The sequence below is a fragment of the Amblyraja radiata genome, chromosome 5, assembly GCF_010909765.2.
Source record: "Amblyraja radiata isolate CabotCenter1 chromosome 5, sAmbRad1.1.pri, whole genome shotgun sequence".
NCBI classification, from domain to species: Eukaryota; Metazoa; Chordata; class Chondrichthyes; order Rajiformes; family Rajidae; genus Amblyraja; species Amblyraja radiata.
In genome coordinates this window covers 52,931,129-52,957,340 of record NC_045960.1, presented here as the reverse complement: position 1 = coordinate 52,957,340, position 26,212 = coordinate 52,931,129, and the positions used below count along the sequence as shown (strand labels likewise).

At 42.2% G+C, this 26,212-nt stretch overlaps 1 protein-coding gene across 1 annotated transcript in view; it reads right to left on the bottom strand.

Annotated features, from left to right (window-relative positions):
- Positions 1-1,389: 1,389 nt before the first annotated feature.
- The window catches only part of trmt11 (tRNA methyltransferase 11 homolog), a 149,932-nt gene continuing 125,109 nt past the window's right edge, over positions 1,390-26,212 (bottom strand). The window contains exon 14 of the mRNA XM_033021217.1: positions 1,390-1,407. The gene's annotated coding sequence lies outside the window, so the exon portion shown is untranslated. The remainder of the gene's footprint in view (positions 1,408-26,212) is intronic.

Here is a 26,212-nt window from a genome sequence, read left to right as displayed (position 1 = left end):
GTCAGTTTTGTTTAGGACTAATTTATATATGGAACATAGAATCATTAGGAATTGAAATTGGCTATTCAGTCCCATGAGGCAATTCTGGTATTTATTCAGGTCATGAAAACAAGGAAAATAAAAACTGCAGACGCTGGATATCTGAAATAAAAAACAAACTCAGCGAGTCAGCCGGCATCTGCAAAGAAAATCAGAGTTAATATTTCAGGTCCGTGACCCTTGGTCAGAAGTCATTTCATTAAGACCATTGCTGATCTGACCCTCAACCCTATTTCTCTGCCTCTGAACCATCATTTGATACCCTCATTAAACAATAAGCTGCTCAGCTCAGCTTTGAATGGCCCTGGTATAGAAGCTTCCACTGCCTTTTGGGAGTGGGAATTTCAGACGTACTGAAATTCCTGAAGCCAGGTTTCAGGCAAACACTCCTTAAGGGCATGCTTCCTGAATGTCTTAATTGTAGTCAAGTTGTTGAACATTCTATCAAATCTTGTTCATTTGTTGAGGTGGATACAAATTCCTCTCGTGAGAAAATAACAAATTTTAAACTAAAGTTTGTCCCCCCTTGTTCTTAAATTCCCACCAGAAGGTACATTTTCTCTATATGTACAGCATTGATTTGAACATTTTTCACATAATGCTCAATCAGTTCACACTAGAGCTAACATACTCAAAGAAATATAAACATAATTTATAAAACCTATCCTCACAACTTGACCCTCTAAGCTACAGCATTATGCAGGAGAGAGTGCAGCACCAAAACTAATAATTTGGCCTCAGTGGCACTTTTCACATGGTGCTTGGCACGTAGAGAAGTTACCAACAGTCTGAATATGGGCCTCTGTGAGCTTTAATTTTTGTTTATTTTTTTTCACTGTGTACTGTATATTAAACAGAAACTTTAAATTTAATCACATCTGTTTTACATGAACATTGCTTCAAGCAGATGTGACTTCTTAAAAGGCTTTATGCAGAATTATCAGACCATAGTAGCCAAAAGAAAAACATGGGTTTCCAATAATGCTAGTAATGCACAGAGAGAATTTTCTTGAGACATAAATATTGTTTTGTACTACATTAGAGATTGAACATGAAAGAAAAACAAAAGCAGGTAAGCTGATATTGAATTGTACTACCCTTGAGGTTATTTCAAAGAATGTTTACCATCCTTTTGCCCACATTTCCGAGCAGAATGGAGAGAGTGCTGCATTGTTGGAGGTTTGCGTGTGTTGGACTCCACATTTAAAACTCATTCCCACAGTCAATGAAATCAGAAGTGGAGATCCATGAGTGTATGTTGCTATGTCATGCATTTAAACATACACCAGACCAGGATCTGGTGCTCCAAAGTCCTTTGGATTATATGGTAATAATCTGAAGAACACCAGGGGATTCTTCCAATGGCTCCTAAACTAACAGCACCAAATGTAAATTAATTGGTTATTCAACTCATTAGTCTGCATATTGACACAAAAAGCTGGAGTAACTCAGTAGGCCAGGCAGCATCTCTGGAGAGAAGGAATGGGTGACGTTTCGGTTCGAGACCCTTCTTCAGACGTCCAGACGGGAAACGTCACCCATTCCTTCTATCCAGAGATGCTCCCTGTCTCACTGAGTTACTCCAGCATTTTGTGTCTATCTTGTTTTTAAACTGAATATCTGGACTCTCCTCACCCTTTCACCTGGACTGAGCCAGATAGCGTGCACTTGAAGGTCACTGTCTAATTTGCCCAGAATCTATCTGGATTTCTTTGGTTGGATCATTTGGCGGAGCCTTAACTGCTCCAAATATAAGTTTACTCCTTGACAGTGTTGTAGTCCCATGCTGGGATAAATCTAACTAGTAGTGAAGGCTGAGATACTCCATCAACAGGAATGACAGACAGAACTACGAGTGTTGACAGGCTGGAAACTGGATGACTCAAATACCCGATGCAGTACTTCAACTTCTTTCTCTGCTATCAAAACTTGCTATCAAAGGGATCATCGGGTGCGGCTTTTTTGATGTTCCTGCACATGGTACAAGTGCAGGGCAAGTCCCATTTTTGCACTATGAAAGTCGCCTATGATCTGGAGATTCAAAATGGATCGAATCCAACAAGGAGCGATGTTCAGGTCTCCAGATATAGGAGGAGAAAATGTTCCCAATGTTACTCTCTGTCTTTATGTGCGGCTGCATCATGTTGCACATAATATCAGTAAATGCCGTGATTCGACCTGTCCAGTGTTGTGAAGAATGAAATTTAGCCTTGACGCAATGGAACATTCCATTCTGTTTGACTTTGCCTCTTGAGGAACATTTCCGTGGACAAGAACCTTTGAATGCAAGTCAATCACGTCGTTCACACAGAGGCCAAGAGTGAAAAGGAGACGGTGGATCTTGAGGGATGTTCTCCAAACAGATTGTCAGTCACTTAGCAGATTGCCACATCACTACAACTCTCTATCACCAAGATTTGTCTGACATGTGGTAAAAAAAGACCCCATCCTGATCTTTTAAGCAAAACCTGAGTCCCACCATCCTTGGGATATTGCTGTGAAAATAAGGCAGATGTCCACCTCTCTGCGAACCGTGTGCTTGCCGAGAAGATTTGGAAACGGATGAAGCTGAGATACATCGAGCAGCGGTGTAACAAAGGAGTCTACAGGCTGTTTCCAGGGATGCACACTGCGACAAACATGGAGTGATGCTGAGATATCATCCACTGGGTGAAAGATATAAACTCCATAGATGCTACTGCACCCGCTGAGTTTCTCCAGCATTTTTGTGTACCTTTGATTTTCCAACATCTGCAGTTCCTTCTTAAACACTTTACAATACAATATGGGTTTATTCGTCACATTGCACTCCACTGCGAAATCTCCTCAAGGTATGCTCCTCCTCCTCCTTTTTCCTTTCTTCTCCCCGCACCCCCCCACCCCCCATCAGTCTGAAGAAGGGTTTCGGCCCGAAACATTACCTATTTCCTTCGCTCCATGGATGCTGCTGCACCCACTGAGTTTCCCCAGCATTTTTGTGTACCTACCGAAAGATATACTTTGGTCTGCCTAAACCCTGCTGATCTTCCAGAGCAAGGAGCTATCTGCAAGAAAATGTTGCCGACTGGCCACATTGCCAGGAGTTGAGTGATGCACTGAAACTGTGCTACCACTGCAAAGGTTGTGTGGGGAAAGACCACATTCTTGTATCCTGCACCAATGGAACCCACCTTGCAAATGTTTCACTGAAGCAAGCCTGAAAAGACTAAACATTTGCGCACTTGACGTGTCGCTGTTATCTATCTATATTACTAAAAGTCCGTTCTTGACCGGTTTTGGCCATCTGTGCTGCGATTTCCGAGAGAACGCCGCCACCTACGGCCGTCATTTTTGGCCACCTTGCTCAGAGCCCCCCTCCGCCACATGTGTGCCGAGGATTTATCCCGTCGATTAAAAATGACAGAGATATTAATGTTTTTACAAAATTCCCCATTCTCTCTGCTGCCCCCACTGGCGGCAGGGGGGAGGGACTATATAACCAGGAAGTGGTGTGCCTCAATCAGGGTCTGCAAGCTGGAGGAAGGCAGAGGGTCACGATTCTCTGAGCTGTGAATAACACTGAACACATGTCTACTCAAATGTAAGTGCGCTTAGTGGTTCTAAAATGCTTGCAAAAAAAGTGTCTATTGGTTCTAAAGCTTGCAAAAAAATGTCTTGGTTCTAAAGCTTGCAAAAAAAAATCTATTGGTTCTACAGCTTGCAAAAAAATGTCTATTGGTTCTAAAGCTTGCAAAAAAATGTCCATTGGTTCTAAAGCTTGCAAAAAGTGTCTCTATTGGTTCTAAAGTTTGCAAAAAGTGTCTCTATTGGTTCTAAAGCTTGCAAAAAATGTCTATTGGTTCTACAGCTTGCAAAAATATGTCTAAAGGTTCTATGCACTCCCGCTTGGAGTGCATACTGTCGTTGTGTCCTTGGGCAAGACACTTCACCCACCTTTGCCTGTGTGTGTCCTTGGGCAAGACACTTCACCCACCTTTGCCTGTGTGTGTGGATGTAATTATGTGAAGCACTTTGGGGTTGACTAAAGTTGACTAAAAATGTGCTATATAAATAAAGAAATTTAAATTTTAAATTTAAAGCTGGCAAAAATATGTCTATATGTCCCCCCCCCCCCCCCCCCCCTGGTTGGCTTGGCTTGGGCGTGTCTTGAAATTGAAAGGCACTACTTACTGAAAATGGTGGCATGAAGTTGAAAGACACTACTTACTGCAAATGGTGGCTTGGGAGCTTTGGCTTGAAGTTGAAAGGCACTATTACTGCAAATGGTGGCTTTGTTGCTTTGGCTTGAAGTTGAAAGGCACTACTTACTGCAAATGGTGGTTTGGTTGCTTTGGCTTGAAGTTGAAAGGCACTACTTACTGCAAATGGTGGCTTGGGTGTGGCTTGAAGTTGAAAGACACCACTTACTGCAAATGGTGGCATGAAGTTGAAAGGCACTACTTACTGCAAATGGTGGCTTGGGAGCTTTGGCTTGAAGTTGAAAGGCACTACTACTGCAAATGGTGGCTTGGTTGCTTTGGCTTGAAGTTGAAAGGCACTACTTACTCCAAATGGTGGCTTGGGAGCTTTGACTTGAAGTTGAAAGGCACTACTTACTGCAAATTGTGGCTTGATGTTGAAAGGCACTACTTACTGCAAATGGTGGCATGAAGTTGAAAGACACTACTTACTGCAAATGGTGGCTTGGGTGCTTTGGCTTGCAGTTGAAAGGCAGTACTTACTGCAAATGTTGGCTTGGGTGCAATGGCTTGAAGTTGAAAGGCATTACTTACTGCAAATAGTGGCATGAAGTTGAAAGGCACTACTTACTGCAAATGGTGGCTTGGGTGTTTTGAAGTTGAAAGGCACTACTTACTGCAAATGATGGCTTGGGTGTGGCTTGAAGTTGAAAGGCACTACTTACTGCAAATGATGGCTTGGGTGTGGCTTGAAGTTGAAAGGCACTACTTACTGCAAATGATGGCATGGGTGTGGCTTGGGTGTGGCTTGAAGTTGAAAGACACCACTTACTGCAAATGATGGCTTGGGTGTGGCTTGAAGTTGAAAGGCACTACTTACTGCAAATGGTAGCTTGGGTGCGGCTTGGGTGTGGCTTGAAGTTGAAAGGCACTACTTACTGCAAATGGTGGTTTGGTTGCTTTGGCTTGAAGTTGAAAGGCACTACTTACTGCAAATGGTGGCTGGTGTGGCTTGAAGTTGAAAGACACCACTTACTGCAAATGGTGGCATGAAGTTGAAAGGCACTACTTACTGCAAATGGTGGCTTGGGAGCTTTGGCTTGAAGTTGAAAGGCACTACTACTGCAAATGGTGGCTTGGTTGCTTTGGCTTGAAGTTGAAAGGCACTACTTACTCCAAATGGTGGCTTGGGAGCTTTGACTTGAAGTTGAAAGGCACTACTTACTGCAAATTGTGGCTTGATGTTGAAAGGCACTACTTACTGCAAATGGTGGCATGAAGTTGAAAGACACTACTTACTGCAAATGGTGGCTTGGGTGCTTTGGCTTGCAGTTGAAAGGCAGTACTTACTGCAAATGTTGGCTTGGGTGCAATGGCTTGAAGTTGAAAGGCATTACTTACTGCAAATGGTGGCATGAAGTTGAAAGGCACTACTTACTGCAAATGGTGGCTTGGGTGTTTTGAAGTTGAAAGGCACTACTTACTGCAAATGATGGCTTGGGTGTGGCTTGAAGTTGAAAGGCACTACTTACTGCAAATGATGGCATGGGTGTGGCTTGGGTGTGGCTTGAAGTTGAAAGACACCACTTACTGCAAATGATGGATTGGGTGTGGCTTGAAGTTGAAAGGCACTACTTACTGCAAATGGTAGCTTGGGTGTGGCTTGAAGTTGAAAGACACCACTTACTGCAAATGGCGGCATGAAGTTGAAAGGCACTACTTACTGCAAATGGGGGCGTGGGTGTGGCTTGAAGTTGAAAGGCACTACTTACTGCAGATGGTGGCTTGGGTGCAATGGCTTGAAGTTAAAATGCATTACTTATTGCAAATGGGGGCGTGGGTGATTTGGCTTGAAGTTGAAAGGCACTACTTACTGCAAATTGTGGCTTGAAGTTGAAAGGCACTACTTACTGCAAATGGTAGCTTGGGTGCTTTGGCTTGAAGTTGAAAGGCACTACTTACTGCAAATGGTGGCTTGGGTGCTTTGGCTTGAAGTTAAAAGGCACTACTGTAAATGCACTTACTTCCTGTTTGCACTGTATATTGATTTTAAATTAAACGCTACCACTTACGGCTGTGATTTTTGGCCATCTTACTCAGTCCCCCTCCGCTGAGCAGGTGCAGAGAATTCTTCCCATCAATGAAAAATAAAAGCGTTATTAGTTTTTTTTTAAATGTTGAGAATCTCTCTCCTGTCAATCACTCCATGAAAGCCACACCTTTTCCGGTGGGGGGGGGGAGGGGTTATAAAACCGGGAAATGTGGGTGTGGCTCAGTCTCTGCAAGATGGAGGAGGGAGAGGTCATGACTCGCTGTCTTTAGGGGCTTTGCAACCTACTTCAAATGGTATGAAACTGCACTTGAATTTGGTGGCCTTGCACCCTGCTAGAAGTGGCAGGAAACTGCACTTAAATTTGGTGGCCTTATACCCTGCTTGAAATAGAATTTCAAGGATTAGCCGTGAGTCAACTACCAGCCCACCAGCCGTGAGTGAGTGAGTTGCCAGCACAAAAGGCTTGATTGACTGACACGCCAGCCCAAGAATCCATTTGGCGCATAATTTGCATACTAGCCCTCTGGAAACCAGTCCCTTCAGCCCACAACACCCATACTAGCGCTCCAGAAAGCCCCCCCCCCCAACTGGCCACCAATATTAGAATTGGTGGAGAGGTGGAATATTGCGTTGGATGACCTAGTCTAGTATTTACTATATATGTACTTAATTCTATATTTTTGGACAAAATTCTGAAGGAGCCAAGCACAAGGTCACAAGCATTTTTAACACCCCTGGTTTTGTGGGCACCTGGTATATCTGCAGCAAAATCAAGTTATACATTTCCCTTATGAACCTGATGCATCATATTTATTGTCATCCTGTTAGTTAATATACACTCAGGGCTTTGTTATTCAGGTGAGTAGTTCTGGTCGCCACATTGCAAGGAGGATGTGGAGTCTTTGGAGATGGTCAACAGAGTTTCACCAGGATGCTGCGTGGATTAGAGTGTATTAGCTTTAAGGGGAGGATGGATACATTTGGTTTTCTTTAGCATGTTGAAAGCTGAGGGGTGACCTGATAGAAGTTTATAAAGTTATGAAAACCACAGATAGGGTAGATAGTCAGTCTTTTTCCTAGAGCGGAAATATAATGAGTGAGAAACCATAGATAATAAGTGAGAGGGGAAAAGTTTAAAGGAGATGTGTGGGGCAATTTTTTAAATGGAGAGTGGTAAGTGCCTGGAATGCTCTGCCTGGGCAAATGGCTGAAGCACATATGTAAGCAACATGTAAGAGGCATTTTAGACAGAACCATGAATGGACAGGGGAATGAGGGAGATAGACCATGTGAAGGCAATTGAGGTTAGTTTAAATTGACATTAGTTTAACACGCATATCGTAGGCCAAAGACCTTTTTATTGCACTGTACCGTTCTTACTATGTTTCTCTGTAGGTGTTAGGTTACAAGAAGGTCAGTACATAGGCGGCGATGTAAATGATTTGGACTGAGACATTTGTTATCTGTTACATTGCAGTGTTCATGGTTTTACAAAACTAATCTTGCTTTTTATTGAATGTGATTGTAAATCCTCTAGATATAACAGTTAGTTATAACAGATATAACATATTATTCAATTGCGGAGCCAGTAACAGTGAAAGTAAAATTGAACTGAGAGAACCTCTGCTTATTTTGACCTTAAAGAATGCAGCATAATATAACAGTTGCTGAGGAGTGTGGAAGTATTCGGCATTTGACAAGGTCAGGGCATGCCTGTGGAATCATTAACTCCAGTTTATAACCTTCATTTGTTGCACAAATTCTAATCATGCAATGTGCCAATGCCATTCATAGCTTTATGAATATAGAAATTATACTATATCAATGAAGTTTCAACCATACAATTGCTGAGGAACTTTACAGTGACTTACTCCCTTTCAAAGAAATGAATCTGGCTGTCAGGTGTAATTTAAGCAGAATCGTCATGATGTGATCCACACATGTGATAACCTAGACATGAGTTAACTTGACCTGGCATTCAGTATCTCTAGGCACCAGCCTCTAAAGAAATTCACTTTTAATTTTGTACTTTAAGCCTGATCTATGGGTTTGTAACAGCAACATATAAAACTATAGTACCACACAATTAAATTAGTAGCAAATGTTTCTAAAAGTTTCTAAAAGTTACAGCAATCTTTCATTTATTGTACAGAGTTCTGTTTTATAATTGCAATATTTTGTTGGCGGTTGGAATTAGTAATGTCATTGTAATATGTTGCAGGAGGCAGATGTGCAGTACAAGTGATCAGCACGCAATGTTACATCTGGATTAAGTTACGTTCAGTCAACTTGTTACGACAAGAGTGCATAGGTGAAGAGAGAACGGGCAGTTAGTCATAGAGTCATTGACAGCACAGCACACCACAGAAACAGGCCCTTCAGCCCAACTTGTCCATGTTGACCGAGATGTCCCATCTATGCTGGTCCCATTGTCTGCATTTGGCATATATCCCTCTATTGAGAGTCAAAAATGTAGTGGTATATTGAGCCACTACACACCTTGAATCCAGACCAGAATTATGAAAGAATGTGTAGGAAGGAACTGCAGATGCTGGTTTAAACTGAAGATTGACACAAACAGCTGGTGTAACTCAGCGAGACAAGCAGCATCTCTGGAGAGAAGGAATGAGTGACGTTTCGGGTCGAGACCCTTCTACAGACTGAGAGTCACGGGAAAGAGAAACGAGAGATATAGACGATGATGTAGAGAGATAACGAACAATGAATGAAAGATATGCAAAAAAGTAACGAGGATCAAGGAAACAGGCCATTGTTAGCTGTTTGCTGGGTGAAAACGAGAAGCTGGTGCGACTTTGTCTTCCCTCGCTTCTTGCTAATTAATATGAATTTGGATAAGTGTTACCCACGTTTTAATAGCTAACCAGCCTTGTCAAATGAAAGTTCATTCTTTGGAAAAAATATATAGAATGTATGCACCAGCCTTACATATAAAAAGAGCCAATGATTGATTGAAGTGGGAAATATGAAAGAAATCACATTGAATTCAGAAACAAGCTATTTACGCAGATTTCTTCTTTCCCCAGCTTTGAGCTACTTTCTCATCAACATTGACACTTGGCTCAATAAACATTGGGTTCTCAGACAGTTCATCATTTATGAGAACCAGCTGTATATTCTGGTGAGTTCTTTAAGAGTGAAACCTGAGCTCTATCATATCCTCACTTACATATATATTTCACAAAGATGGCTAAATGCTCATTTTAATCTCTCAAGGGACGCGAGTGCCGCTGGGAGGTCCAACATTTACTGGCCATCATTAGATGTGAACACAAATAGACCAAGCCCCAACTACACATCAGTTGAAATCAACTATTTCCAGTGAACTAAAACCAGTCAACAAAATGTTTTCCTCTGTCACAGCCTTATATTGTCTTTGACAATTTAGCATCAGCAAAGATTACCAAGTGTTCTTTCATGATGAAGTTAAGGAATATTATCACAGCAGTGTAGATTGCTAATGGTGACATTATTTGATTAATTTAAATGTAGCTTAGTTTAGAGATGCAACATGGAAACAAGCCCCTTTGGCCCACCGAGTCCACAGCGACCATTAATCACCCGTTCACACTAGTTATATGCTATTCCACTTTTGCATTCACTCCTTATACATTATGGGCAATTTACAGAAGGCAGTTAACCTGCAAACCCGCACGTCTTTGGGATGTGGGAGGAAACTGGAGGAAACCAGGCAGTCATAGAGAGAACATGCAAACTCCACACAGATAGTGCCCGAGGTCAGGATCAAACTCGGGACCCTGGCGCTGTGATGCATCAAATCTACCATTGCACCACTGCGCTATTCTAAAACTGAGGGTGTCAGAGGTTGACATGTGGGGGGGGGGGGGGGGGGGGGGGGGGGGGGGGGGGGGGGAGGGGTGGGGGGGAGGTGGATTCTTTTGTACCCTAACTGTTGTCAAATTCATTCATGAGCTTTTAATATTTATAAGTTGAGGACACATTCTCTAGAGAAAAGCATTCTCCCTGTGAAGTGGAAATAGTTGTATTAATAAAAGATTTGCTCACTCCGCAAAGAACGAATACTCAGAGAAGAAAATTCAAGAAGATCTAGTGAACCTGCGAGTTAATGGTTAATGTATTTCACCTGATGTGAAATAAAGTCAAAAATGACCAGAAGTATCAGAGTTAATCATTGATCTGTGTTGAATTTGTTAATTGCAGCAAAAATGCCTGAAGCAGGTTTATAATTGGAAGAATGTTGTTAGAAGTGGGTGATGTGGTGGGGGTAAAAGGGTGCAGGAGCTATTGGTGGGTGGGAAGTATCTTCACATGCTGTCCTCATTTAGGAGTTCAACACAATCCCATATATTTGTTTTACATTTATTTCCGAAAAATGACTGTGGTCAAATGAATGACAAAATCAAAAAAAGATTTAAAATGGTGTAGTTCCTGACATTTCTAGCTATCTTGCCGACTCTCAAACTGAGGCTTTCATAATGAAATACAGTTTGAATTATTGTGCTTAAGATGACAAGGAGTGCAAGTGAGATTGGCCCGTGGGAGAGATTGTGGGGGCTCTGAGATTAGACGATCACCAACAAACTGAAGATTTTGACAGATCACAGGCCTTGCTCTGTGTGAACGTCTGTCTCTATCAGAGACATGAGGAGCAGCAAGCTTTCCACTAACAGGCAGATTCCCTGCTTCTGCTCTTTCACACTTCCAGATAACAGCCGTGATTGATGCAGGAGAGGTGCACTAATTACAAATTTATGGAGCCAATTTGTCTATTCCACCCATTGCTGATTAAATTCATAAAGCATGACTGTACGTCTAATAAGATCAAGTTGCTAATTGTGCCTTAATTCCAGATTCCAATTAAAATATATTGTTCTTTTAAGAATAACCTCTACCGTAACAAGTTTTAGTTTTAACAATTCTAGTTCATTAATACCTTCTATGTGAAATCTCGCCTTTTGGAACCAAAATATGAAATTATTTCAGGATACAGATATGTTGATAATATATTGTCTAAAAGGCAAGTTTGTTTGGCATTTTGTTAATGATTTAACTAACGGCTCAGATAGTAAAAAAACCCCCAAAGTGCTAGAGTAACTCAAGCAGCATCTATTAGGAGGAATTCAGGAATAGGATGAAGCAATTTAGCCACTGAAGCCTTTTCTACCAGTCAATGAGATTATAATTGGTAGGTCTGTGGCCTAACTGCATTTCCTTTAATAACCAGCTTATCAATCAAATATTAACATTTACAATTGACCCAGCATCAAATGCTTTTTAAGAAAAAGAGCTTCGAATTTCCTTCTGTGTATTTTCACCTACTTTCTGCGCGAGGGAGTAACAACTATATTTTCTTTTATGGGCTTGATCTTAAGTGAGGGATTGAATCTTACACTGCACAGTAATGAAAAAGTGCGATGTCATCGTGTGCATGATAAAATTGCTGATAGAACTTCTGAAGATCCTTATCTAGAGCAGGTTATTGTTCAAAACACAAAGTGCTGTTGTAACTCAGCTGCTCAAGCAGGATCTCTGGAGGACATGGATTGGACGACGTTTCGGATTGGGTCAGGTCCATTCTTTAGCCCCAAAACATTGCTAATTCATATCATCCAGAGATACTGTCTAACCCATTTAGTCTCTCCAGCACTTTGAGTTTTACTCAAGATTCCAACATCTGCAGTTCCTTGTGTCTGCATGTGGTTGCACAATGATCATGCTCTAAAAAGAAGGAAAAAAAGTATTTCCCGGCAATGAAGATGTATCTGCGTCGAAGAGGCACCCCCAATTTAAGTTGCTAAATGGCTGGCTTAAGTGGTTGGCTGGCGGGCCGTCCGGCAGAAGGCACTGAGGTGGCAGCCGGTTCCGCTGTCCAGTCCCGGCAGCCGCTTGCAGCCACCCGAGCTGCTTCCCTCCCCGGCCACAATGCAGTGGCTCCACGCCCGGAGCGCCATGGCAGCAGTGAGTGAGTGAGTGAGTGAGTTGCTGGCATGATCCCCACCCCCTCCTTCTCAACGCTCCTGCCTTCCCCGCAACTTTACCCCTGGCAGCCCAGCCAATTTATGCAGCCTAGGCCGTGCTGACCTGGGCCAGACTCCCCACACGCTGTGAAAGGAACTCTCCCCCCCCAGTGACGTTGTCCTTTTACAACCGCTTCCCACTTTACAGCCGCTTCCCATCAGCTGCCAGCAATGAGGGATAGACTTGGCTATCCCACAGTACAACAACATCCTTCTTGATGTTGCTGTGCTGAGGGATAGCCAAGTCTATTTTTCTTGTCTAACAACCTAACCTTCGGCCTCCAAGACGCAGGTAAATTTTCGTGCCTTATTCCTGGGTAAAAATAGCGTCTTCATTGCCGGGAAATACGGTAATTAAACCATTTTATTGGAGTCACAAAAATCATAAAAGTATATACGTAGGTATTCCTAATTAATATATGATGTAATATGTAATTAGTATTGTATGCACTATAATGCAATTAATTGAACACCATGTTATTGGGAACATTTATCTTAAAGGAACAATTTGTTCCTTGTCCAGTCTCCGGCAGTTGAGAATTCAGAAATATCAGATAAAATGAGGATTTAACTTTCGCTGGCAAGTTTAACTTGTCAACAATGTTGAATGAAAGCTACCTTAAAATGTAATTAATACTTAGAACGGAGCCAGGAGAGAAAAAAAAGCGTGAATCAGTTGACATTGAACATGCTCTGAAACTACTGATTCTGGACCACAGGATTTTGCATAAATGTGTATAAAACTTTCTGTTCTACTTCCTCCCATTTTTCACTGTATTAACAAAATTGACATCATCCTCCTCTTAATATTACACAATTAAGATTGCACAAAGTTATCAATTTTTCTCCCAATTTGGCTTGAACTGCTATAATGGGGTAGTTTCTAAAAAAAGTTTAAAAAAAGTCATGTACATTTTCTCCAGCTGCTTTAACCCATTCATGTTCAGTTTAGTTTAGAGATACAGTGTGGAAACAGGCCCTTTGGCCCACCGAGCCCGCGCCGACCAGCGATCCCCACACACTGACATTATCCTACACACACACTAGAGACAATTTTTACTGAAGCAAATTAACCTACAAACCTGTACGTCTTTGGAGTGTAGGAGGAAACTGGAGCACATGGATAAAACCCACGCAGGTTACAAGAAGAACGTACAAATTCTGTACAAACAGCGCTCATGGTCAGGATCGAACCCGAGTGTCCTGCATTATAAGGCAGCAAATCTACCGCTGTGCCACCGTACTGACCCCATGTGTTTCAGCTATTTGCATTACAAGCTTAAAGAAAATGTATTCAAGAGAGAGTTGGATATAGCTCTTAGGGCTAACGGAATCAAGGGATATGGGGAAAAAGCAGGAACCGGGTACTGCTTTTGAATGATCAGCCAAGATCATATTGAATGGCGGTGCTGGCTTGAAGGGCCAAATGGCCTACTCCTGCACCTATTTTTTATGTTTCTATGTGAAAACCCACAGAAGAATGCTTTATGTTTATTAAAAACAAATATAAGCAAAAGCACTGAATATTAAATACAAGTAATGGCTTTGTGAAAGGCTTTGTGTTTAAGTCTAAAACAACCTGCTAGTTAGAGTGGAATGTCCTGTGACCCAACTTTATAGTTGTTTGCACTAACCTGACACAGAGAATAACCAGCGCAAAGCTGGTTTAATTCCTGCAGATAAATCTTTTCTGATGACAGAATATTTCACTGTTTTATTATTGGCAGATTCAATGACTTAGAAAATGTCACAACTGTTTGCGTCAGTTTAGTGCAAACATTTGTAAAGTCGGTTCATAGGACAATCCACTCTAGCTAGTAGGTCACCTTACACAAACCCTTTCACAAAGCCATTACTTGCACTTCATATTCTGAGCGCTTTTTCTTCCCTTTGTGTTTAGTAATCTTAATGCATCCTAATGTGTTTTTTTACACATTATTTAGGCATAATTTCATTATCATTCTTGAGAATTATGTTTGGGAATCTAACAGCCTTTAGGCCCTGACCCACTTTCCCGAGTTACTCACGAACTCTCCCTAGTTTTCCCCTTGATTCGAACTGGAAGAATTATGGTAAGAGCCGTTCGTAGGTACTTGGGGCTATTTTTTTAACTCATGGACATTTTCCAACATGTTGAAAAAATGTCCCGACTTACCTGATGCCCCAAGTTCCTACAGCTGGCCTTACGAGCTGCTACGAAATATCTATGGACTCCTACGAGCTCGCTACCGACAATACCCGACATTCCCCGAGTTCGAATCAAGGGGAAAACTCGAGCGAGTTCGTGAGTAACTTGGGAAAGTGGGACAGGGCCTTTTCACTTCCTACTAGTCACTTGTAAATTGTTGGCACAAATTAATGGGCCTGTCCCACTTAGGCGACTTTTTAGGCGACTGCAGGAGACTATGCAGTCGCCACGTGGTTGCCATATGTTCGTGGGTGGTTGCCGGGGACTCACCTTCATGGTCGCGAGGAGTTCCCGTATTCTGGGAAATAGTCATGGCCTCATTATGGTCGCCGTGAATTTTTCAACATGTTGAAAAATTAGCGGCGACTAGAATGAAGCCGCCATGGAGAGTAGCGAGAATTCTCGAACCGTAGGTGGGTCGCCAGGAGGTCCTAATGGGTTGCCAGCAGGTCAAGAGGAGGTTCTCATAGGTTGTAGCTGGTGTTGACCGGTGAATTTCATTGGCTCATTGGAAAAAAAAAGATAAGCAGTAGTTTTCAGAACCAAGCATAACCAACTGGTAATGTTAAATGTCCGTCGAGCTTCAAGTCGTGTATCTCTGGATTCTTAAAAGTTGTCTCCACTCCTTCTCCCCCTTATCCAACCCCCTCTCCCTCCCCCCTGTTTTAAAGGACTTACCTAACACTGTGCTTTAGCTGTACTCACACTATACTCATGACTGTATAGCCGGTCATAGTGCGAACTCAATCATCAAGTTCTCTGACAACACCACTGTTGTGGGACTTGTCACTGATGGGGATGAGTCGGAGTATAGAAGAGAGATCGATCGACTGTCCATATGGTGCCAGCACAATAACCTGGCCCTCAACACCAGCAAAACCAAGGAACTGATTGTGGACTTTGGAAGGAGTAGGATGGGGACCCACAGTCCCATTTATATCAATGATCGTTGAATGGGTCAAGAGCTACAAATTCCTGGGCGTGCACATCTCTGAAGATCTTTCCTGGTCCGAGAACACTGATGCAATTATTAAGAAAGTACATCAGCGCCTCAACTTCCTGAGAAGATTACGGAGAGTCGATTTGTCAAGGAGGGCTCTCTCGAACTTCTACAGGTGCACAGTAGAGAGCATGCTGACCGGTTGCATTGTGGCTTGGTTCGGCAACTTGAGCGCCCTGGAGCGGAAAAGACTACAAAAAGTAGTAAACACTGCTCAGTCCATCATCGACTCTGACCTCCCTTCCATCAAGGGGATCTATCGCAGTCACTGCATCAAAAAGGCTGGCAGTATCAACAAGTACCCACACCATCCTGAAGCCACACAGGAGCCTGAAGACTGCAATGACCAGGTTCAGGAATAGTTACTTCCCCACAGCCATCAGGCTATTAAACTTGGCTCGGAGAAAACTCGGAACATTAATAGCCCATTATCTGTTTATTTACACTTTATCAGTTTCTTTATTCATGTGTGTATATATTTATGCTAGACTAAGTGGGACCCGTTGGGTCCCAGCATCACACAGGAGGGCTGGTCATCCAACGCAATATTCCACCTCTCCACCAATTCTAATATTGGTGGCCAGTTGGGGGGGGGGGGGCTTTCTGGAGCGCTAGTATGGGTGTTATGGGCTGAAGGGACTGGTTTCCAGAGGGCTAGTATGCAAATTGTGCGCCAAATGGATTCTTGGGCTGGCGTCTCAGTCAATCAAGCCTGTTGTGCTGGCAACTCACTCACTCACGGCTGGTGGGCTGGTAGTTGACTCACGGCTAATCCTTGAAATTCTATTTAATGCAGGGTATAAGGCCACCAAATTCAAGTGCAGTTTCTTACCACTTCTAGCAGGGTGCAAGGCCACCAAATTCAAGTGCAGTTTCATGCCATTTGAAGTAGGGTGCAAAGCCACTAAAGATAGCGAGTCGTGACCTCTCCCTCCTCCATCTTGCAGAGACTGAGCCACACCCACATTTCCGGGTCTAATAACCCCCCCCCCCCCCCCCCCCCCCCCCCGGAAAAGGTGTGGCTTTCATGGAGTGATTGACAGGAGAGAGAGATTCTCAACATTTAAAAAAAAACTAATAACACTTTTATTTTTCATTGATGGGAAGAATTCTCTGCATCTGCTCAGCCGAGGAGGACTGAGTAAGATGGCCAAAAATCACAGCCGTAAGTGATAGCGTTTTATCTAAAATCTATATACAGTGCAAACAGGAAGTTTATTTACAGTAGTGCCTTTTAACTTCAAGCCAAAGCACCCAAGCCACCATTTGCAGTAAGTAGTGCCTTTCAACTTCAAAGCTCCCAAGCCACCATTTGCAGTAAGCGGTGCCTTTCAACTTCAAGCCAATGCACCCACGCCCCCATTTGCAGTAAGTAATGCATTTTAACGTCAAGCCATTGCACCCAAGCCACCATCTGCAGTAAGAAGTGCCTTTCAACTTCAAGCCACACCCAAGCCACCATTTGCAGTAAGTGGTGTCTTTCAACTTCAAGCCACACCCAAGCCATCATTTGCAGTAAGTAGTGCCTTTCAACTTCAAGCCATTGCACCCAAGCCACCATTTGCAGTAAGTACTGTCTTTCAACTGTAAGCCAAAGCACCCAAGCCACCATTTGCAGTAAGTAGTGTCTTTCAACTTCAAGTCAAAGCTCCCAAGCCACCATTTGCAATAAGTAGTGCCTTTCAACTTCATGTCACCATTTGTAGTGCCTTTCAACTTAATGCCAAAGCACCCAAGCTACAATTTGCAGTAAGTAATGCCTTTCAACAATGCCAAAGCACTCAAGCCACCATTTGCAGTAAGTAGTGCCTTTCAACTTCAAACCACAATTTGCAGTAAGTAGTGCCTTTCAACTTCAAGCCATTGCACCCACGCCCCCATTTGCAGTAAGTAATGCATTTTAACTTCAAGCCATTGCACCCAAGCCACCATTTGCAGTAAGTAGTGCCTTTCAACTTCGTCACACCCAAGCCATCATTTGCAGTAAGTAGTGTCTTTCAACTTCAAGCCACACCCAAGCCGCCATTTGCAATAAGTAGTGCCTTACAACTTCAAGCCAAAGCAACCAAGCCACCATTTGCAGGAAGTAGTGCCTTTCAACTTCAAGTCAAAGCTCCCAAGCCACCATTTGCAGTAAGTACTGTCTTTCAACTGTAAGCCAAAGCACCCAAGCCACCATTTGCAGTAAGTAGTGTCTTTCAACTTCAAGTCAAAGCTCCCAAGCCACCATTTGCAGTAAGTAGTGCCTTTCAACTTCAAGCCAAAGCAACCAAGCCACCATTTGCTGTAATAGTGCCTTTCAACTTCAAGCCAAAGCAACCAAGCCACCATTTGCAGTAATAGTGCCTTTCAACTTCAAACCAAAGCTCCCAAGCCACCATTTGCAGTAAGTAGTGCCTTTCAACTTCATGCCACCATTTGCAGTAAGTAATGCCTTTCAACTTCAAGCCACACCCACGCCCCCCATTTGCAGGAAGTAGTGCCTTTCAACCTCAAGCTAAAGCAACCAAGCCACCATTTGCAGTAAGTAGTGCCTTTCAACTTCAAGCCAAAGCAACCAAGCCACCATTTGCAGTAATAGTGCCTTTCAACTTCAAGCCACATCCAAGCCATCATTTGCAGGAGTAGTGCCTTTCAACTTCAAGCCACAATTTGCAGTAAGTAGTGCCTTTCAACTTCAGGTCAAAGCAACCAAGCCACCATTTGCAGTAATAGTGCCTTTCAACCTCAAGCCAAAGCTCCCAAGCCACCATTTGCAGTAAGTAGTGCCTTTCAATTTCAAGACACACCCAAGCCAAGCCAACCAGGAGGGGGGGAGGGGAGGGGGGGAGGGAGGGAGGGGGGGGAGGGACTTTCTGGAGCGCTAGTATGAACCATTTTAGAACCAATAGACTTTTTTTGCAAGCTTTAGAACCAATAGAGATATTTTTGCAAGCTTTTGAACCAATAGAGACTTTTTGCAAGCTTTTCAACCAACAGAGACACTTTTTGCAAGCTTTAGAACCAATAGACATTTTTTGCAAGCTTTAGAACCAATAGACATTTTTTTGCAAGCTTTAGAACCAATAGAGACACATTTTGCAAGCTTTAGAACCAATGGACATTTTTTTGCAAGCTTTAGAACCAATAGACATTTTTTTGCAAGCTTTAGAACCAATAGACATTATTTTGCAAGCTTTAGAACCAATAGACATTTTTTTGCAAGCTTTAGAACCAATAGACATTTTTTTGCAAGCTTTAGAACCAATAGACATTTTTTTGCAAGCTTTAGAACCAATAGACATTTTTTTGCAAGCTTTAGAACCAATAGACAATACTTTAGAACCAATGACAATAAACTCTCTTGAATCTTGAATCTTCAACATGATCTGCCCTAGGCTTCATCCCCTTTTATTTTCCAGATCCCTATCGCCTTCTATTCCCTGATCTTTTAAAAGTGTATCTACTTCCTCTATAAATATTTCCTCTTCTAATGATTCCACAACCCTCCAGGGTAGAGAATTCCAGAGGTTTACCACCCTTTACATACTTCTTACATTCTTCAGCTTTAAATGACTGCCACTAATCCTGTAACTATGTTCCCTTGTTTGAGGCTCTCCCACTGGTAAAAACATCTCTATACCCTGTCATGTCTCATGAGGATCGTGTATGCTTCAATAAGATCATCCCCCATTCTTCTAAAACTCTAAAGAATATTGATAGAATTAATTTTGTCACTCATGGTAGGACAAATTTCCCCACCCCAGAATCAGTCTGCTATCCACCACTGGTTTTGAACATCGGATCTGCTTTTACCTTCTTCTGAATTCCTCTGGATGATCTTTCCCACTGAAAGAAGTATCAGTACTTCCCATATAACCTTGGTTTAGGTCTATTATTGTCATGTATCTGTAAGATTGTAAGATATTACGGCAGTGGCATGTAGATAGAAAATAAAGCACAGGTTTTGAGTACATGCTGTTGCCAGTGCTGGTTTTCTTCATTCTACAAAAGTACATGTGCATACTCACACACATTTACAAGACTGATAAGATAATGAATATATTACATGGCACAAACACACCATTCTGGTATTCAGTTCTTAAAGTTACACTTACCATTATATACATTACACTGCTCTCCCCTTAGAAAAAGTACAGTGAAAAATTTGCATGCTATCCAATCAAATCATATAATACTAGACATAAATACAATCGTCAAACTCACATAGAATAGGTAGAGCAAAGGGGAATGTGCAGAATATAGATCTCAGCATTGTAGTACAGCTGTTCCATGGACAGTCTGCAATCGGTAGGACTTCAGAAGCCTGATAACAGAGGGGAAGAAGCTGTTCCTCAATCTTAATTTGTAATTGTTTATGGGGGAGTATGAGGGCAGGGGGTGGGTTATGGGTTGGGTCGCCTTTTTCAATTTTAGTCTTTCAAATGTGAAACAAAGAAGCAACTGTGGGTTTGAGTCGTGGCTTCGTTATAATGTCAATTGTGAGCTGCGGGTAGTGAATGGATATTTCAATGTATCCAAATGAGACCAAGTATTTGTCAGCAAGTCATAAACAGCAAATGTTTATGACTTTCCATTTCAATACAGATGTTTAAGGGATGACCACTTGATAACATTTACAGGAATCATCTCAGAGAATCAATGGACTGAGAGTAGAGTTATAATTCTTATCTCTGAGCCAACTTTGGCACGTGGAGACCAGAATATGCAAGTACAGGCATGTTATAAGGTCATAAGGTCAAAGGTGATAGGAGAAGAATTAGGCCATTCGGCCCAACAAGTCTACTCTGCATTCAATCATGGCTGATCTATCTCTCCCTCCTAACCCCATTCTCCTGCTTTCTCCACATAACCCCAGACACCTGGACTAATCAAGTGAAAAACCTGAATCCACATAGAATGACACTGGTCTACAGTATGTTCAACTCCACAGCACAGTGATGCAGCTGGTACTGCTACTGTTCACATTAGCACTTGCCACACGTGAATAGGAAGGGAAAGGTTCAAACCCCACTCCAGAAATTTGCAACGGAAATTAAAAAATACTGCAGCATTGTGGCAGAATTCAGCTGAAGACATCCCAAATGGAAATAGGAAACAATTTCAACAACTTTTCCTTGGTAAGTAACGAATGCTTTGTCTTTAGTTGAAACCAATGAAGCCACCAAGAGTCATCATTCCAAATGCAGTTCAGTTCCCGTCAATTGATCCATGTCTATGGCACTGGAAAGGACAGGCTCTTGACTTAAAAGCAAGACACTGACTCACAAATTAGGCACAAATTGCTGGAGTACCTCAGCGGGTCAGGCAGCATCTCTGGAGAAAAGGTAACGTTTCAGTTTGGATCCCTTCTTCCAACCCAAAAGGCCACCTATTCCTTTTCTCCAGTGATGCTGCCTGACCCGCTGAGTTACTCCAGCATTTTATGTCTATCTTCGATATGCCAGTAATTACAGTTCCTTCCTACACACACTGACTGACAAGTGTTTACTTTGTTAGAATGAGGATGTGAGTAAGCAGTTAGTTAGCAAAGGCCAGAACCAATGATATTGGTGTAAAGTGCCTTGAGATGGATGTGGTTTACGTTTCTACAATGTATTGAACGGAAGACCCAAGATAAACAATGCCAAGGAGAGCACCACCTAGTGGCAATGCAGGCTGTTTGTAGATTCACATTTATCTTGAGACCCTGAAGAGGATCAGAAAATGTTGTTTTTGTCAGTTCATTTGGTGCTTGCAATAAAGCAGCAAAAGCCAGATAGAAAATAATACCATCCGTACAGTGGCTAGTGCATATTTCTCTCAATCTATGATGGAGTTTGGATTCAGAATGGATCACATCACATAGCAAGTTGAAGAACAGCCTTCCTGAAACTTACAAATTGAAACAGAATAAACCAACAGCTGAGAAATGCTTGCACAAATAAAGATGGGCTACTGGATCATGTTGCCAGGATTGTGTAAGGGCGCAGGAATGAGAGGCACATGATACTACAATAATAAAAACTAAATGTGTGGCTGAATATGTGGCTGAGGGGCTGGTGCAGGGAGCAAGGATTTAATTTTATAAACTACTGGGATCTCTTCTGGGTAGGGGTGACCTGTACAAAAGGGACGGGTTACACCTTAACTGGAGGGGAACCGACATTCTGGCAGGCAGGTTTGTTAGGGTTACACGTGTGGGTTTAAACTAAATAGTGGGGGGGGGGGAGGGATTGACAAATTGGGAGTAGAAAGATGGAGATGAAGGGGAAGTGGCTACAGGAAAAATTACAAAAGATTCTCGAATTAATGGGAAGGAAAGCTTGAGAATGGACAACAGAGTAAGGTCAAGGCCAATTGCGAGGGGGGAAGTGAATACGGAGGTCAAAGTACTGTATATGAATGCGCAAAGTATAAGGAATAAAGTGGACGAGTTTGAAGCTCAGTTAGAAACGGGCAAGTATGATGTTGTGGGAATTACTGAGACATGGCTGCAAGAGGGCCTGGGCTGGGAACTGAATATTCAAGGGTATACCTCCTATCGAAAAGACAGACAGAGGGGCAGAGGGGGTGGGGAATGAAATTCAGTCCCTTGCAAGGGGTGACATTGAAACAAGAGATGTGGAGTCAGTATGGATAGAACTAAGGAATTGTAAAGGTAAAAAGACCCCAATGGGACTAATCTACAGCCCCCAAACAGTAGCCTGGACATAGGGCACAAGTTGAATCAGGAGTTAAAATTGGCATGTAGTAAAAGTAATGCTGTGGTTGTTATGGGAGATTTCAACATGCAAGTAGACTGGCAAAATCAGGTTGGTACTGGACCCCAAGAAAGGCACTTTGTAGAGTGCCTTCGTGATGGGTTATTTGAACAGCTTGTATTGGAGCCTGCCAGGGAGAAGGCAATTCTGGATTTAGTGTTATGTAATGAACCGGATTTGATAAAGGACCTCAAGGTTAATGAGCCATTAGGAGGCAGTGACCATAACATGGTCAGGTTTAATCTACAATTGGATAGGGAGAAGAGTAGATCAAAGGTGTCCTAGGAGGAAGAACGATTCCAAGGGGAGAAAGGGACGACCATGGCTGACAAGGGACGTCAGGGACAGTATAAAGATTAAAGCGAAGAAGTACAAGGTAGCAAAGATGAGCGGGAAGCAAAAGGATTGGGTAATGTTTAAAGAACAACAGAAGATAACTAAAAGGACAATACGGGGAGAAAAGATGAGGTACGAAGGTAAGCTAGCCAAGAATATAAAGCAGGATAGTAAAAGCTTCTTTAGGTATGTGAAGAGGAAAAAAAAGGTTAAGACCAAAGTTGGACCCTTGAAGACTGAAATAGGTGAATTTTTATGGGGAACAAAGAAATGGCAGATGAGTTGAACAGGTACTTTGGATCTGTCTTCACTAAGGAGGACACAAACAATCTTCCTGATATAGTAGTGACCAGAGGATCTGGGGTGACAGAGGAACTGACGGAAATCCACATTAGGCAGGAAATGGTGTTGGATAGACTGATGGGACTGAAGGCTGATAAATCCCCAGGGCCTGGTGGTCTGCATCCCAGGGTACTTAAGGAAGTGGCTCTAGAAATCGTGGATGCATTGGTGATAACTTTCCAATGTTCTATAGACTCAGGATCAGTTCCTGTGGATTGGAGGGTAGCTAATGTTATCCCACTTTTTAAGAAAGGCAGGAGAGAGAAAACAGGGAATTATAGACCAGTTAGCCTGACATCGGTGGTGGGGAAGATGCTGGAGTCAATTATAAAAGATGAGCTAGCCGCACATTTGGATAGCAGTAACAGGATTGGTCCGAGTCAGCATGGATTTACGAAGGGGAAATCATGCTTGACTAATCTTCTGGAATTTTTTGAAGATGTAACTATGAAAATGGACAAGGGAGAGCCAGTGGATGTGGTGTACCTGGACTTTCAGAAAGCATTTGATAAGGTCCCACATGGAAGATTAGTGGGCAAAATTAGGGCACATGGTATTGGGGGAAGAGTGCTGACATGGATAGAGAAATGGTTGGCAGACAGGAAACAAAGAGTAGGAATTAACGGGTCCCTTTCAGAATGGCAGGCAGTGACTAGCGGGGTACCGCAAGGCTCGGTGCTGGAACCGCAGCTATTTACAATATACATCAATGATTTGGGTGAAGGGATTCAAAGTAACATTAGCAAATTTGCAGATGACTCAAAGCTGGGTGGCAGTGTGAACTGTGAGGAGGATGCTATGAGAATGCAGGGTGACTTGGACAGGTTGGGGGAGTGGGCAGATGCATGGCAGATGCATGGCAGATGCATGGCAGATGACGTTTAATGCGGATAAATGTGAGGTTATCCACTTTGGTAGAAAAAACAGGAAGGCAGATTACTATCTAAACATCTTCAACCCACCCACTGCTCGACTTCCATCTAGACGACCAATTTGGAAGAACCCACCACCAGCTGATTTCACCATCCAATTAGCTTGGAAAAAGGAATGGGAGTCCAAGGACGTCCCAAATAAACATCTGGTGTCAGACCCCACCCTACCGGTCCCTGGCACCAATCTCCCAAGGCAGCAGTGGACGACGCTGAATAGATTCAGGACTGGACATGGCCCCTGCTTGGCCAGCCTTCACAAATGGGGCAGCAGCCCAACCGCACGGTGTGCTTGTGGAGAGCAGCAAACAATGCAACACATCATTGAAGCATGCCCTCAACAAAGACTCAAAGGAGGACTTGTCACCCTTCATACAGCAGATCAAGAGGCAACTGCTTGGCTAAAGGACTTTGCATTCGCTAAATAAATAAATCTAAATGGCGTCAAATTGGGAAAAGGGGAAGTACAACGGGATCTGGGGGTCCTTGTACATCAGTCTATGAAAGTAAGCATGCAGGTACAGCAGGCAATGAAGGCTATGGCATATGACATAATACAATTATTGTACAGCTTCAATTTTATTTTTTAGCTAAAGATGATAGAGAAGAAGAGAGTAAAAGCAAGGGAGAGAGAAAGTGGATGTGCAAGAATAGAATCCCGAGACTACCAAATTGGTGTAGCCAAAGAGTGAGTAAGTAAAAGAAATAAGAAAAACATAGAGAAATAAAAAGACAAAAACAGAAAGAAAAACAAAAGGTGATGATATACCTGCTTCATATCCCTCCCCACCCATCACCCAACCCGTAATTTGATTTAATTCCAAAATTATGTTGCACCATACTATCCTTGTAATTAATCAATGAATGGTGTCCATGTCTTCGAAAAATGCTATGGTTTTTCTGCTAAGACAAGTCTCATATTTTCAAGATGTAGCGTCTCAGACATGTTTGTAATCCACATTTTGAGAGTTGGGGCAGATGTATGTTTCCAAAATTTGAGTATTAGTTTTTTCGCTGTTATCAGACCATAATTGAGGACACGTCTTTGAAATATTGATAGCTCAGAGCAGGCTTCTGACGTTCCTAGAATAATCAGTTCCGTTTTGGGGTCCAGTTTTGTTTTTAATGTTTTTGAGAAAATTTCAAAAATTCCTCTCCAAATGTTATGTGATTTTATGCAAGAGGCGAAGGAATGTGTTATAGTTGCTTCTTGAACGAGACATTTGTCACAAATAGGAGATACATTTGGAAAGATCTTATTCAGTTTAGTCTTTGAATAGTAGAGTCTGTGCAGTATTTTAAATTGAATTAACGTATGTCTAATGTTAATCGAACAATTGTGTATATATAAAAGGTTTTCTTCCCATCTGTCTTTTGGAATTTTTAGGCCAAGTTCCTCTTCCCAGTCTCTTCTAATTGCTTCTGACAATGGGATTTCTATATTTAGAAGGGTGTTATACAAATATGATGTTAAATTGTTTGACTGAGTTTCTATTCATACATTCGTCTAGTATATCTGGCAGCAGAGTTTGGTAGTCATGGGTATATGTTTTCAGATAGTCTCGAATTTGAAGATATCTGAAATATTGATTACCTTTCAGGTGGTATTTCGACTGTAATTCCTGAAATGAGAGAAGATTTCCCATCTCGTGGAGATCTCCAAGTTTTTTGACTCCTAGTCTTTCCCAATAAGTAAACGTTTTATCTGTAATAGATGGCTTGAATAAAGGGTTATTGGTTATTGGAGAGGGAAGAGATGCATTTCTTAGTTTAAAAATTGATTTTACTGGTCTCCAGATTCGTAGTGCTATGACTAATCGGATTTTTATCATACAGTGTGTTCTTCAAATTTGTTGTGGAGGGAAGAATCATGCCTATATTAAAAGGCGAGCAATCCTCTCTCTCCATTATTAAACAGTCTACCTGTTGGCATGAGTTATCCAGCCAGTAAATTACATTTTTAATATTCGTTGCCCAGTAATAGTACAAGAAGTTGGGGAGAGCCAATCCGCCCGTTTCTTTGGGTTTACATAGATGTCGTTTATGAATTCTATGTGTTTTATAATCCCAGATAAAGTTTGTAATCAGAGAATCAAGATTTTTGAAAAAATTTTAGGAAGGTATATCGGTATTGATTGAAATAAATACAGAATTTGTGGGAAGAAGATCATCTTTATAGCATTTATTCTGCCTATTAGAGACAACGGGACTGTTTTCCAAAATTGAATAAGAGTGTTTAATTTAGTAACTAAAGGCGGGATGTTTGCATTTAATAGAGATGTATATTTTCTGGTTACCTGAACACCCAGGTATTTGAATTTTTCCGTAGCAATTCTGAAAGGGAATTTTAGAAGGTGTGTCGACTCTTCAGGTTTTATTGCCACAAT